Source organism: Musca autumnalis, unplaced genomic scaffold (genome assembly GCF_047663935.1).
Source record: "Musca autumnalis isolate F117 unplaced genomic scaffold, ASM4766393v1 scaffold_5, whole genome shotgun sequence".
NCBI lineage: Eukaryota > Metazoa > Arthropoda > Insecta > Diptera > Muscidae > Musca > Musca autumnalis.
Genome location: NW_027412088.1, coordinates 32,219,683 through 32,235,937, shown reverse-complemented (window position 1 = coordinate 32,235,937; position 16,255 = coordinate 32,219,683). Strand labels below are relative to the sequence as shown.

General features: G+C 36.5%; 1 protein-coding gene across 5 annotated transcripts in view; it reads left to right on the top strand.

The window, feature by feature from the left end:
- Positions 1-16,255, top strand: part of LOC141405511 (longitudinals lacking protein, isoforms F/I/K/T-like) — a 496,088-nt gene that overhangs the window by 22,764 nt on the left and 457,069 nt on the right. The gene's annotated exons all lie outside the window — the stretch shown is intronic.

The following is a 16,255-nucleotide window of genomic DNA, read 5'->3' as shown; positions in this document are numbered from 1 at the left end:
AGCCCCCCCTTTTTTATCCATCCTGATGGTGGTTATATTCTCTCGACTAATTTGTTTTCGAGGTTTCTTTTCAAGTGCATGCTACCTCGAATATTTAATTCTATTCGACTTCCGTGGAGCGAGATTCCTCCTGGATTCGTGACAGACCTGGCTTTATAGGGTCAGTGTTTTCTACTGGGACCGAGGTTAGTTTATCGACGACTACAGTGACTGGGACAACTGTGGTATCAAGCTCGGATAAACTGTCCTTGGTCTCTCACAGTCGATCTAAAATCCTGACCTTAACTCAGGACAACCTTTTGTTCCAGATCCTTACCCAAATCTATATTGCTACCCCACATTTGTCCTCTCCCTGATCTAATGGGCTTAAGTCTCGTTTAGGGGCACCTCTCGGATCTGGCTGAAATGTTTGCCGTAGGTAGTCCTTGGCATCCTGATCACAACGATATGTGGCTTTTCCGGGGGAAGTCCATACTTCCAGAGATATGGGTCTTGACATTTCTGAAATGTCTAACATTAAAACCGTTGTCTTGATTATGGGCACTTCTCGGTTCGGGCTGAAATTTTTGCCATAGGTAGTCCTTGGCATCCTGATCACAACGATATATAGTTTTCCCGGGTCAAGTCCATACTTCCTGAGATAAGGGTCTTGACATTTCGGAAATGTCTAACTTTAAAACCGTTGTCTTGTTTTTAAACACCTCTCGGAACGGGTTTAAAATTATACCATTGGTAGTCTTTGGGACCCTGATAACAACGATATATAGCTTTTCCGGGGGAACGGTAACGGTGTTAAAGTAAGACAAAATGTCAAGACCCTTGCAAAAGCTGTATACCGATGTGATCAGTGTCCCAAGAACTGCCCACTGCAAAAATTTCAGGCCGATCCTAGAGGTGTCCCTGAACGAGACTCGTTCCCTAATCTCTTTTCACATCTGAAATAATTTTAAATTAACTGCAAAATGACATTTTCTATGCTCCAGTGCGCACACCTTCGGTTCTAATAGCATTTCAAATAACTAATTTTTAACTGCAGAAATATTAAAAAAAATGACTTCGTGTGGGTGTGTGTGCATTTCCATCTACACAAATTGTTAGAACATAGCAACAAACAAAAAGCAACAACAACGACATTATTCAACTATTGTTAAATTCACATTAAAATTGCATTAACATTAATCTGGCAACCCAATTTGACTTTTGCAGTTTTTTTGTTTCTGTTTTTATTTTGGTGTTCCATTAATTTCTCATGTCATCATAATCATCATTGTCATCAATGACAGTCAAGCAATGAACGTCATCATTATCATTGTTGCTGTTGACAGAGCGACAAACATATTTTACGAGGAGAACCCCACCATGCATATCAACAAACATGCAGCGGCAGCGAAGGCAGCCGAAACAACAGCAACAATTACCCACCATCAGAATTGTTGTTGTGTGTTTTATTTATTTATTTTTTGCTTTGGCGCTTTCCTTCCTCTTTGTGAACATTATGGGGCCACCACGGTATGTGGCCCCAATCAACACAAAGTTGTACACCACACTCACACACTGACAGCACAACATTTCACCAACACCACCAACCAACCAACTCAATATCGTTGTCTCCCCAATTTTCTGGCTACTCTTTGAAACATTTCCATTATGATTTTTGTTCAATTTTCTCCAATGTACTTGACAAGGAACGGCCAACAACAACAACGACGACGATGGGCAACATCAACCACACCGCATACTAGCAAACTACTAAACTACAAATACGCCACATACCCCCTGACATATCTACTACATAAATACCGAGTAGATAAAGCGAGCGAGAGCAAGTAGAACTGCATTTTTGAGCATCAAAGACAAACATTGAAGTAGCCATTTTGAAATTAATGCTCACCACTTCAGTTGCTCAACAAAACAAAGAAACAACAACTTTAGGCCCCAACATCTAATAAGAAAATCTCCAATCTCTAATAGTGGGGATATCTATTGGGGAAATTAAGAGAACCATAAATGACAGGCAGAGAGAGAGAGAGAGAGAGAGGAGTATCACAGAAAGCTCATTTTGGGGAAAATTTCTCTTAAAACTTAACGCAAATATCCCCATTTCCCCAAAGTGAGAGAGATAGAGCAACACTATTTCGTAATTGAAGGTTGCTGCCGTTTTGAAGAGCATTGGAAAATGTCCACAATATGCAATGTCTCCCACCCCCTTCCCTATCTATCCCCAACAAATCCCACCAATGTAGTCAATTGTAGGCAGTCGTTGTTGTTGCTGTTGCCTGTTAATGTTGACATTGCTCATAGCTGCTGATGTGTATTTTCTAATTGTTTTTGCGCAGTTAAGCTTTTTATGTAGAACTTCATTCTAATGATTTGTGTTTTTTGTTGTTGTTGTTTCATAGTTTGGGGTTGGGGGTGCCATGGCAAGCAATGAAATAATGACCATTTAATGTGGGGGTTGGTTGTCTTGTTCCCATTTCAATTTGTGCGGCTCTGTTTGCTGATCTTGGTATGGGTTATTAGAAAATAATGTACGCACAGAGTACCAGAGATAGATAGAGTAGGTATTTACATAAGAACTGTAATTAATCAGTTGTCATTTTCCAATGTATGATTTAGGAATCTAAACTGTACATTATCGTAATGATTAAAATAATAATGATGTACATGATTAATTATTGAAAACATTGGAAATGGATAATGGGGTTTTGTCAGCAACTATAGAAGCACCTTTTTTTCAGAAAGGGACTATAGAGGCACCCTTTCTTTCAGAAAGGGACTATAGAAGCACCCTTTCTTTCAGAAAGAGACTATAGAAGCACCCTTTCTTTCAGAAAGGGACTATAGAAGCACCCTTTCTTTCAGAAAGAGACTATAGAAGCACCCTTTCTTTCAGAAAGGGACTATAGAAGCACCCTTTCTTTCAGAAAGGGACTATAGAAGCACCCTTTCTTTCAGAAAGGGACTATAGAAGCACCCTTTCTTTCAGAAAGGGACTATAGAAGCACCCTTTCTTTCAGAAAGGGACTATAGAAGCACCCTTTCTTTCAGAAAGGGACTATAGAAGCACCCTTTCTTTAAGAAAGGGACTATAGAAGCACCCTTTCTTTCAGAAAGGGACTATAGAAGCACCCTTTCTTTCAGAAAGGGACTATAGAAGCACCCTTTCTTTAAGAAAGGGGCTATAGAAGCACCCTTTCTTTCAGAAAGGGACTATAGAAGCACCCTTTCTTTCAGAAAGGGACTATAGAAGCACCCTTTCTTTCAGAAAGGGACTATAGAAGCACCCTTTCTTTCAGAAAGGGACTATAGAAGCACCCTTTCTTTCAGAAAGGGACTATAGAAGCACCCTTTCTTTAAGAAAGGGGCTATAGAAGCACCCTTTCTTTCAGAAAGGGACTATAGAAGCACCCTTTCTTTCAGAAAGGGACTATAGAAGCACCCTTTCTTTCAGAAAGGGACTATAGAAGCACCCTTTCTTTCAGAAAGGGACTATAGAAGCACCCTTTCTTTCAGAAAGGGACTATAGAAGCACCCTTTCTTTCAGAAAGGGACTATAGAAGCACCCTTTCTTTCAGAAAGGGACTATAGAAGCACCCTTTCTTTCAGAAAGGGACTATAGAAGCACCCTTTCTTTCAGAAAGGGACTATAGAAGCACCCTTTCTTTCAGAAAGGGACTATAGAAGCACCCTTTCTTTCAGAAAGGGACTATAGAAGCACCCTTTCTTTCAGAAAGGGACTATAGAAGCACCCTTTCTTTCAGAAAGGGACTATAGAAGCACCCTTTCTTTCAGAAAGGGACTATAGAAGCACCCTTTCTTTCAGAAAGGGACTATAGAAGCACCCTTTCTTTCAGAAAGGGACTATAGAAGCACCCTTTCTTTCAGAAAGGGACTATAGAAGCACCCTTTCTTTAAGAAAGGGACTATAGAAGCACCCTTTCTTTCAGAAAGGGACTATAGAAGCACCCTTTCTTTCAGAAAGGGACTATAGAAGCACCCTTTCTTTAAGAAAGGGACTATAGAAGCACCCTTTCTTTAAGAAAGGGACTATAGAAGCACCCTTTCTTTCAGAAAGGGACTATAGAAGCACCCTTTCTTTCAGAAAGGGACTATAGAAGCACCCTTTCTTTAAGAAAGGGGCTATAGAAGCACCCTTTCTTTCAGAAAGGGACTACAGAAGCACCCTTTCTTTCAGAAAGGGTCTACAGAAGCACCCTTTCTTTCAGAAAGGGTCTACAGAAGCACCCTTTGTTTCAGAAAAGGGTCTACAGAAGCACCCTTTGTTTCAGAAAAGGGTCTACAGAAGCACCCTTTGTTTCTGAAAGGGTCTACAGAAGCACCCTTTGTTTCTGAAAGGGTCTACAGAAGCACCCTTTGTTTCTGAAAGGGTCTATAGAAGCACCCTTTGTTTCAGAAAGGGTCTATAGAAGCACCCTTTCTTTCAGAAAGGAGCTATAGAAGCACCCTTTCTTTCAGAAAGGAGCTACAGAAGCACCCTTTCTTTCAGAAAGGGACTAAACAAGCACCCTTTCATTCAGAAAGGGACTAAAGAAGCACCCTTTGTTTCAGAAAGGGTCTATACAAGCACCCTTTGTTTCAGAAAGGATCTATAGAAGCACCCTTTGTTTCAGAAGGGGTCTATAGAAGCACCCTTTGTTTCAGAAAGGGTCTATAGAAACACCCTTTGTTTCAGAAAGGATCTATCGAAGCACCATTTGTTTCAGAAAGGGTCTATAGAAGCACCCTTTGTGTCAGAAAGGGTCTAAAGAAGCACCCTTTGTTTCAGAAAGGATCTATCGAAGCACCATTTGTTTCAGAAAGGGTCTATAGAAGCACCCTTTGTGTCAGAAAGGGTCTAAAGAAGCACCCTTTGTTTCAGAAAGAGTCTATAGAAGCTCCCTTTGTTTCAGAAAGGGTCTATAGAAGCACCCTTTGTGTCAGAAAGGGTCTAAAGAAGCACCCTTTCTTTCAGAAAGAGTCTAAAGAAGCTCCCTTTGTTTCAGAAAGGGTCTATAGAAGCACACTTTGTTTCAGAAAGGGTCTATAGCAGCACCCTTTCTTTCAGAAAGGGTTTATAGAAGCACTCTTTCTTTCAGAAAGGTTCTATAGAAGCGTCCTTTCCTTCAGAAAGGTTCTATAGAAGCACCCTTTCTCTCAGAAAGGGTCTATAGAAGCACTCTTTCTTTCAGAAAGGTTCTATAGAAGCTTCCTTTCCTTCAGAAAGGTTCTATAGAAGCACCCTTTCTTTAAGAAAGGGTCTATAGAAGCACCGTTTCTTTCAGAAAGGGTCTATAGAAGCACCCTTTCTCTCAGAAAGGGTCTATAGCACCCTTTGTTTCAGAAAGGGTCTATAGCACCCTTTGTTTCAGAAAGGGTCTATAGAAGCACCCTTTCTTTCAGAAAGGGACTATAGAAGCACCCTTTCTTTCAGAAAGGGACTATAGAAGCACCCTTTCTTTCAGAAAGGAACTATAGAAGCACCCTTTCTTTCAGAAAGGAACTATAGAAGCACCCTTTCTTTCAGAAAGGGACTATAGAAGCACCCTTTCTTTCAGAAAGGGACTATAGAAGAACCCTTTCTTTCAGAAAGGGACTATAGAAGCACCCTTTCTTTCAGAAAGGGACTATAGAAGCACCCTTTCTTTCAGAAAGGGACTATAGAAGCAACCTTTCTTTCAGAAAGGGACTATAGAAGCACCCTTTCTTTCAGAAAGGGACTATAGAAGCACCCTTTCTTTTAGAAAGGGACTATAGAAACACCCTTTCTTTCAGAAAGGGACTATAGAAGCACCCTTTCTTTCAGAAAGGGACTATAGAAGCACCCTTTCTTTCAGAAAGGGACTATAGAAGCACCCTTTCTTTCAGAAAGGGACTATAGAAGCACCCTTTCTTTCAGAAAGGGACTATAGAAGCACCCTTTCTTTCAGAAAGGGACTATAGAAGCAACCTTTCTTTCAGAAAGGGACTATAGAAGCACCCTTTCTTTCAGAAAGGGACTATAGAAGCACCCTTTCTTTCAGAAAGGGACTATAGAAGCACCCTTTCTTTCAGAAAGGGACTATAGAAGCACCCTTTCTTTCAGAAAGGGACTATAGAAGCACCCTTTCTTTCAGAAAGGGACTATAGAAGCACCCTTTCTTTCAGAAAGGAACTATAGAAGCACCCTTTCTTTCAGAAAGGAACTATAGAAGCACCCTTTCTTTCAGAAAGGGACTATAGAAGCACCCTTTCTTTCAGAAAGGGACTATAGAAGCACCCTTTCTTTCAGAAAGCGACTATAGAAGCACCCTTTCTTTCAGAAAGGGACTATAGAAGCACCCTTTCTTTCAGAAAGGGACTATAGAAGCACCCTTTCTTTCAGAAAGGGACTATAGAAGCACCCTTTCTTTCAGAAAGGGACTATAGAAGCACCCTTTCTTTCAGAAAGGGACTATAGAAGCACCCTTTCTTTCAGAAAGGGACTATAGAAGCACCCTTTCTTTCAGAAAGGGACTATAGAAGCACCCTTTCTTTCAGAAAGGGACTATAGAAGCACCCCTTTTTTCAGAAAGCGACTATAGAAGCACCCTTTCTTTCAGAAAGGGACTATAGAAGCACCCTTTCTTTCAGAAAGGGACTATAGAAGCACCCTTTCTTTCAGAAAGGGACTATAGAAGCACCCTTTCTTTCAGAAAGGGACTATAGAAGCACCCTTTCTTTCAGAAAGGGACTATAGAAGCACCCTTTCTTTCAGAAAGGGACTATAGAAGCACCCTTTCTTTCAGAAAGGGACTATAGAAGCACCCTTTCTTTCAGAAAGGGACTATAGAAGCACCCTTTCTTTCAGAAAGGGACTATAGAAGCACCCTTTCTTTCAGAAAGGGACTATAGAAGCACCCTTTCTTTCAGAAAGGGACTATAGAAGCACCCTTTCTTTCAGAAAGGGACTATAGAAGCACCCTTTCTTTCAGAAAGGGACTATAGAAGCACCCTTTCTTTCAGAAAGGGACTATAGAAGCACCCTTTCTTTCAGAAAGGGACTATAGAAGCACCCTTTCTTTCAGAAAGGGACTATAGAAGCACCCTTTCTTTCAGAAAGGGACTATAGAAGCACCCTTTCTTTCAGAAAGGGACTATAGAAGCACCCTTTCTTTCAGAAAGGGACTATAGAAGCACCCTTTCTTTCAGAAAGGGACTATAGAAGCACCCTTTCTTTCAGAAAGGGACTATAGAAGCACCCTTTCTTTCAGAAAGGGACTATAGAAGCACCCTTTCTTTCAGAAAGGGACTATAGAAGCACCGTTTCTTTAAGAAAGGGACTATAGAAGCACCCTTTCTTTCAGAAAGGGACTATAGAAGCACCCTTTCTTTCAGAAAGGGACTATAGAAGCACCCTTTCTTTCAGAAAGGGACTATAGAAGCACCCTTTCTTTAAGAAAGGGACTATAGAAGCACCCTTTCTTTCAGAAAGGGACTATAGAAGCACCCTTTCTTTCAGAAAGGGACTATAGAAGCACCCTTTCTTTCAGAAAGGGACTACAGAAGCACCCTTTCTTTCAGAAAGGGTCTACAGAAGCACCCTTTCTTTCAGAAAGGGTCTACAGAAGCACCCTTTGTTTCAGAAAAGGGTCTACAGAAGCACCCTTTGTTTCAGAAAAGGGTCTACAGAAGCACCCTTTGTTTCAGAAAAGGGTCTACAGAAGCACCCTTTGTTTCTGAAAGGGTCTACAGAAGCACCCTTTGTTTCTGAAAGGGTCTACAGAAGCACCCTTTGTTTCTGAAAGGGTCTATAGAAGCACCCTTTGTTTCAGAAAGGGTCTATAGAAGCACCCTTTCTTTCAGAAAGGAGCTATAGAAGCACCCTTTCTTTCAGAAAGGAGCTACAGAAGCACCCTTTCTTTCAGAAAGGGACTAAACAAGCACCCTTTCATTCAGAAAGGGACTAAAGAAGCACCCTTTGTTTCAGAAAGGGTCTATACAAGCACCCTTTGTTTCAGAAAGGATCTATAGAAGCACCCTTTGTTTCAGAAGGGGTCTATAGAAGCACCCTTTGTTTCAGAAAGGGTCTATAGAAACACCCTTTGTTTCAGAAAGGATCTATCGAAGCACCATTTGTTTCAGAAAGGGTCTATAGAAGCACCCTTTGTGTCAGAAAGGGTCTAAAGAAGCACCCTTTGTTTCAGAAAGGATCTATCGAAGCACCATTTGTTTCAGAAAGGGTCTATAGAAGCACCCTTTGTGTCAGAAAGGGTCTAAAGAAGCACCCTTTGTTTCAGAAAGAGTCTATAGAAGCTCCCTTTGTTTCAGAAAGGGTCTATAGAAGCACCCTTTGTGTCAGAAAGGGTCTAAAGAAGCACCCTTTCTTTCAGAAAGAGTCTAAAGAAGCTCCCTTTGTTTCAGAAAGGGTCTATAGAAGCACACTTTGTTTCAGAAAGGGTCTATAGCAGCACCCTTTCTTTCAGAAAGGGTTTATAGAAGCACTCTTTCTTTCAGAAAGGTTCTATAGAAGCGTCCTTTCCTTCAGAAAGGTTCTATAGAAGCACCCTTTCTCTCAGAAAGGGTCTATAGAAGCACTCTTTCTTTCAGAAAGGTTCTATAGAAGCTTCCTTTCCTTCAGAAAGGTTCTATAGAAGCACCCTTTCTTTAAGAAAGGGTCTATAGAAGCACCGTTTCTTTCAGAAAGGGTCTATAGAAGCACCCTTTCTCTCAGAAAGGGTCTATAGCACCCTTTGTTTCAGAAAGGGTCTATAGCACCCTTTGTTTCAGAAAGGGTCTATAGAAGCACCCTTTCTTTCAGAAAGGGACTATAGAAGCACCCTTTCTTTCAGAAAGGGACTATAGAAGCACCCTTTCTTTCAGAAAGGAACTATAGAAGCACCCTTTCTTTCAGAAAGGAACTATAGAAGCACCCTTTCTTTCAGAAAGGGACTATAGAAGCACCCTTTCTTTCAGAAAGGGACTATAGAAGAACCCTTTCTTTCAGAAAGGGACTATAGAAGCACCCTTTCTTTCAGAAAGGGACTATAGAAGCACCCTTTCTTTCAGAAAGGGACTATAGAAGCAACCTTTCTTTCAGAAAGGGACTATAGAAGCACCCTTTCTTTCAGAAAGGGACTATAGAAGCACCCTTTCTTTTAGAAAGGGACTATAGAAACACCCTTTCTTTCAGAAAGGGACTATAGAAGCACCCTTTCTTTCAGAAAGGGACTATAGAAGCACCCTTTCTTTCAGAAAGGGACTATAGAAGCACCCTTTCTTTCAGAAAGGGACTATAGAAGCACCCTTTCTTTCAGAAAGGGACTATAGAAGCACCCTTTCTTTCAGAAAGGGACTATAGAAGCAACCTTTCTTTCAGAAAGGGACTATAGAAGCACCCTTTCTTTCAGAAAGGGACTATAGAAGCACCCTTTCTTTCAGAAAGGGACTATAGAAGCACCCTTTCTTTCAGAAAGTGACTATAGAAGCACCCTTTCTTTCAGAAAGGGACTATAGAAGCACCCTTTCTTTCAGAAAGGGACTATAGAAGCACCCTTTCTTTCAGAAAGGGACTATAGAAGCACCCTTTCTTTCAGAAAGCGACTATAGAAGCACCCTTTCTTTCAGAAAGGGACTATAGAAGCACCCTTTCTTTCAGAAAGGGACTATAGAAGCACCCTTTCTTTCAGAAAGGGACTATAGAAGCACCCTTTCTTTCAGAAAGGGACTATAGAAGCACCCTTTCTTTCAGAAAGGGACTATAGAAGCACCCTTTCTTTCAGAAAGGGACTATAGAAGCACCCTTTCTTTCAGAAAGGGACTATAGAAGCACCCTTTCTTTCAGAAAGGAACTATAGAAGCACCCTTTCTTTCAGAAAGGAACTATAGAAGCACCCTTTCTTTCAGAAAGCGACTATAGAAGCACCCTTTCTTTCAGAAAGCGACTATAGAAGCACCCTTTCTTTCAGAAAGCGACTATAGAAGCACCCTTTCTTTCAGAAAGGGACTATAGAAGCACCCTTTCTTTCAGAAAGGGACTATAGAAGCACCCTTTCTTTCAGAAAGGGACTATAGAAGCACCCTTTCTTTCAGAAAGGGACTATAGAAGCACCCTTTCTTTCAGAAAGGGACTATAGAAGCACCCTTTCTTTCAGAAAGGGACTATAGAAGCACCCTTTCTTTCAGAAAGGGACTATAGAAGCACCCTTTCTTTCAGAAAGGGACTATAGAAGCACCCTTTCTTTCAGAAAGGGACTATAGAAGCACCCTTTCTTTCAGAAAGGGACTATAGAAGCACCCTTTCTTTCAGAAAGGGACTATAGAAGCACCCTTTCTTTCAGAAAGGGACTATAGAAGCACCCTTTCTTTCAGAAAGGGACTATAGAAGCACCCTTTCTTTCAGAAAGGGACTATAGAAGCACCCTTTCTTTCAGAAAGGGACTATAGAAGCACCCTTTCTTTCAGAAAGGGACTATAGAAGCACCCTTTCTTTCAGAAAGGGACTATAGAAGCACCCTTTGTTTCAGAAAGGGTTTATAGAAGCACCCTTTGTTTCAGAAAGGGTTTATAGAAGCACCCTTTGTTTCAGAAAGGGTTTATAGAAGCACCCTTTGTTTCAGAAAGGGTTTATAGAAGCACCCTTTGTTTCAGAAAGGGTTTATAGAAGCACCCTTTGTTTCAGAAAGGGTTTATAGAAGTACCCTTTGTTTCAGAAAGGGTTTATAGAAGCACCCTTTGTTTCAGAAAGGGTTTATAGAAGCACCCTTTGTTTCAGAAAGGGTTTATAGAAGCACCCTTTGTTTCAGAAAGGGTTTATAGAAGCACCCTTTGTTTCAGAAAGGGTTTATAGAAGCACCCTTTGTTTCAGAAAGGGTTTATAGAAGCACCCTTTGTTTCAGAAAGGGTTTATAGAAGCACCCTTTGTTTCAGAAAGGGTTTATAGAAGCACCCTTTGTTTCAGAAAGGGTTTATAGAAGCACCCTTTGTTTCAGAAAGGGTTTATAGAAGCACCCTTTGTTTCAGAAAGGGTTTATAGAAGCACCCTTTGTTTCAGAAAGGGTTTATAGAAGCACCCTTTGTTTCAGAAAGGGTTTATAGAAGCACCCTTTGTTTCAGAAAGGGTTTATAGAAGCACCCTTTGTTTCAGAAAGGGTTTATAAAAGCACCCTTTGTTTCAGAAAGGGTTTATAGAAGCACCCTTTGTTTCAGAAAGGGTTTATAGAAGCACCCTTTGTTTCAGAAAGGGTTTATAGAAGCACCCTTTGTTTCAGAAAGGGTTTATAGAAGCACCCTTTGTTTCAGAAAGGGTTTATAGAATCACCCTTTGTTTCAGAAAGGGTTTATAGAAGCACCCTTTGTTTCAGAAAGGGTTTATAGACGCACCCTTTGTTTCAGAAAGGGTTTATAGACGCACCCTTTGTTTCAGAAAGGGTTTATAGAGTTTATAGAAGCACCCTTTGTTTCAGAAAGGGTTTATAGAAGCACCCATTGTTTCAGAAAGGGTCTATAGAAGCACCCTTTGTTTCAGAAAGGGTCTATAGAAAACACCCTTTGTTTGAGAAAGGGTCTATAGAAGCACCCTTTGTTTGAGAAAGGGTCTATAGAAGCACCCTTTGTTTGAGAAAGGGTCTATAGAAGCACCCTTTGTTTGAGAAAGGGTCTATAGAAGCACCCTTTGTTTGAGAAAGGGTCTATAGAAGCACCCTTTGTTTGAGAAAGGGTCTATAGAAGCACCCTTTGTTTGAGAAAGGGTCTATAGAAGCAAGCTTTGTTTCAGAAAGGGTCTATAGAAGCACCCTTTGTTTCAGAAAGGGTCTATAGAAGCACCCTTTGTTTAAGAAAGGGTCTATAGAAGAACCCTTTGTTTGAGAAAGGGTCTATAGAAGCACCCTTTGTTTGAGAAAGGGTCTATAGAAGCACCCTTTGTTTGAGAAAGGGTCTATAGAAGCACCCTTTGTTTGAGAAAGGGTCTATAGAAGCACGCTTTGTTTGAGAAAGGGTCTATAGAAGCACCCTTTGTTTCAGAAAGGGTCTATAGAAGCACCTTTTGTTTCGGAAATGGTCTATAGAAGCACACTTTGTTTCAGAAAGGGTCTATAGAAGCACCCTGTGTTTCAGAAAGGGTCAATAGAAGCACCCTTTGTTTCAGAAAGGGTCTATAGAAGCACCCTGAGTTTCAGAAAGGGTCTATAGAAGCACCTTTTGTTTCAAAAAGGGTCTATAGAAGCACCCTTTGTTTCAGAAAGGGTCTATAGAAGCACCCTTTGTTTCAGAAAGGGTCTATAGAAGCACCCTTTGTTTCAGAAAGGGTCTATAGAAGCACCCTTTGTTTCAGAAAAGTTCTATAGAAGCAGCGTGACTTTCAGAAAGGGTCTATATAATCACCCTTTGTTTCAGAAAGGGTCTATAGAAGCACCCTTTGTTTGAGAAAGGGTCTATAGAAGCACCCTTTGTTTCAGAAAGGGTCTATAGAAGCACCCTTTGTTTCAGAAAGGGTCAATAGAAGCACCCTTTGTTTGAGAAAGGGTATATAGAAGCACCCTTTGTTTGAGAAAGGGTATATAGAAGCACCCTTTGTTTGAGAAAGGGTATATAGAAGCACCCTTTGTTTGAGAAAGGGTCTATAGAAGCACCCTTTGTTTCAGAAAGGGTCTATAGAAGCACCTTTTGTTTCGGAAATGGTCTATAGAAGCACCCTTTGTTTCAGAAAGGGTCTATAGAAGCACCCTGTGTTTCAGAAAGGGTCAATAGAAGCACCCTTTGTTTCAGAAAGGGTCTATAGAAGCACCCTGAGTTTCAGAAAGGGTCTATAGAAGCACCTTTTGTTTCAAGAAGAGTCTATAGAAGCACCCTTTGTTTCAGAAAGGGTCTATAGAAGCACCCTTTGTTTCAGAAAGGGTCTATAGAAGCACCCTTTGTTTCAGAAAGGTTCTATAGAAGCAGCGTGACTTTCAGAAAGGGTCTATATAGTCACCCTTTGTTTCAGAAAGGGTCTATAGAAGCACCCTTTGTTTGAGAAAGGGTCTATAGAAGCACCCTTTGTTTCAGAAAGGGTCTATAGAAGCACCCTTTGTTTCAGAAAGGGTCTATAGAAGCACCCTTTGTTTGAGAAAGGGTCTATAGAAGCACCCGTTGTTTCAGAAAGGGTCTATGGAACCTCCCTTTGTTTCTGAAAGGGTCTATAGAAGCACCCTTTGTTTCAGAAAGGGTCTATAGAAGCACACTTTGTTTGAGAAAGGGTCTATAGAAGCACCCTTTGTTTCAGAAATGGTCTATAGAAGAACCCTTTGTTTCAGAAAGGGTCTCTATAATCACCTTTTGTTTCAGAAAGGGTCTATATAATCACCCTTTGTTTCAGAAAGGGTCTATAGAAGCACCCTTTGTTTCAGAAAGGGCCTATAGAAGCACCCTTTGTTTCAGAAAGGGTCTATAGAAGCACCCTTTGTTTCAGAAAGGGTCTATAGAAGCACCCTTTGTTTCAGAAAGGGTCTATAGAAGCACCCTGTGTTTCGGAAAGGGTGTATAGAAGCACTCTTTGTTTCAGAAAGGGCCTATAGAAGCACCATTTGTTTCAGAAAGGGTCTATAGAAGCACCCTTTCTTTCAGAAAGGGTCTATATAAGCATCTTTTCTTTAAGAAAGGCACTACAGAACCACCCTTTCTTTCAGAAAGGGTCTATAGAACCACCCTTTCTTTAAGAAAATGTTTGTAGAATCACCCTTTCTTTAAGAAAGGGTTCGTAGAATCACCCTTTCTTTCAGGGTCTTATAGAAGCAGCCTGACTTTCAGAAAGGGTCTATAGAAGCACCCTTTATTTCGAAAAAGATCTATAGTAGAACCCTTTCTTTCATAAAGAAGCACCCCTTATCCTTTACCTTTATAAAATATAAAATATAAAAATATAAAAATATAAAATATAAAATATAAAAAAATATAAAATATAAAATATAAAATATAAAATATAAAATATAAAATATAAAATATAAAATATAAAATATAAAATATAAAATATAAAATATAAAATATAAAATATAAAATATAAAATATAAAATATAAAATATAAAATATAAAATATAAAATATAAAATATAAAATATAAAATATAAAATATAAAATATAAAATATAAAATATAAAATATAAAATATAAAAAATAAAATATAAAATATAAAATATAAAATATAAAATATAAAATATAAAATATAAAATATAAAATATAAAATATAAAATATAAAATATAAAATATAAAATATAAAATATAAAATATAAAATATAAAATATAAAATATAAAATATAAAATATAAAATATAAAATATAAAATATAAAATATAAAATATAAAATATAAAATATAAAATATAAAATATAAAATATAAAATATAAAATATAAAATATAAAATATAAAATATAAAATATAAAATATAAAATATAAAATATAAAATATAAAATATAAAATATAAAATATAAAATATAAAATATAAAATATAAAATATAAAATATAAAATATAAAATATAAAATATAAAATATAAAATATAAAATATAAAATATAAAATATAAAATATAAAATATAAAATATAAAATATAAAATATAAAATATAAAATATAAAATATAAAATATAAAATATAAAATATAAAATATAAAATATAAAATATAAAATATAAAATATAAAATATAAAATATAAAATATAAAATATAAAATATAAAATATAAAATATAAAATATAAAATATAAAATATAAAATATAAAATATAAAATATAAAATATAAAATATAAAATATAAAATATAAAATATAAAATATAAAATATAAAATATAAAATATAAAATATAAAATATAAAATATAAAATATAAAATATAAAATATAAAATATAAAATATAAAATATAAAATATAAAATATAAAATATAAAATATAAAATATAAAATATAAAATATAAAATATAAAATATAAAATATAAAATATAAAATATAAAATATAAAATATAAAATATAAAATATAAAATATAAAATATAAAATATAAAATATAAAATATAAAATATAAAATATAAAATATAAAATGTAAAATATAAAATATAAAATATAAAATATAAAATATAAAATATAAAATATAAAATATAAAATATAAAATATAAAATATAAAATATAAAATATAAAATATAAAATATAAAATATAAAATATAAAATATAAAATATAAAATATAAAATATAAAATATAAAATATAAAATATAAAATATAAAATATAAAATATAAAATATAAAATATAAAATATAAAATATAAAATATAAAATATAAAATATAAAATATAAAATATAAAATATAAAATATAAAATATAAAATATAAAATATAAAATATAAAATATAAAATATAAAATATAAAATATAAAATATAAAATATAAAATATAAAATATAAAATATAAAATATAAAATATAAAATATAAAATATAAAATATAAAATATAAAATATAAAATATAAAATATAAAATATAAAATATAAAATATAAAATATAAAATATAAAATATAAAATATAAAATATAAAATATATATTTATATTGTTTTTAATAATTTATATTTTATAATTTTCCGCCAATAGCAGCATTTAGCCTAAGCAAATTCTTAATTGTAGACAAAATATTTAGTCCGATATTGCAATGCCAGCAGCAGTAGGACAGACCGAGAGTCGTTAAAAAAACTGTTGAACTTGCAGTTTTCTTTTGTTGTTTTTATTGCCCAATTGTTCTCATTTTTCGAAATTGGCAAGAAAAGCGACCGATTTTTTGAGGGGGGCAACATTTTCAGTTTCCTGGTTTTGTTGTTATAAACGTCATCATCAACATCGATAGCAACGTCTTCGTCCACCACATAACAATCGCCAACGTCTATGAAATTCATGCCGTTGTAGCGTTTTTTGTTTACATTATTTAAATGTTGTTGGCGTTCATATCGCTGCTGCTGCCTGATGTTGCCAATCGTCACGGCGACCTTTAAAATGCGTAAATTGTTCCAATTTCATTTCATTTGACAATGCACAGTGTTCCGATTCATGTAAAATTTTAAACAAATATACTATAAAAGGAAATAATAAGCAATGAACTTTTTAGTTTAGACATCGGAAAACTGCTGTCACAACCGACAGTAACGTACTCCACTGAACATATTCACATATTCGGAAGTCCAGTTTAGGTTCAGCTTGAAGAACATACGCTCCATTAAAGCTACTTGAGTAAGTGGCTGGCTGGTTCCGCGAGTGTTTTTGTTACTCCAGTGTGGAGGTTGATTCGCGACACTGTGGACATGGTGCAATCA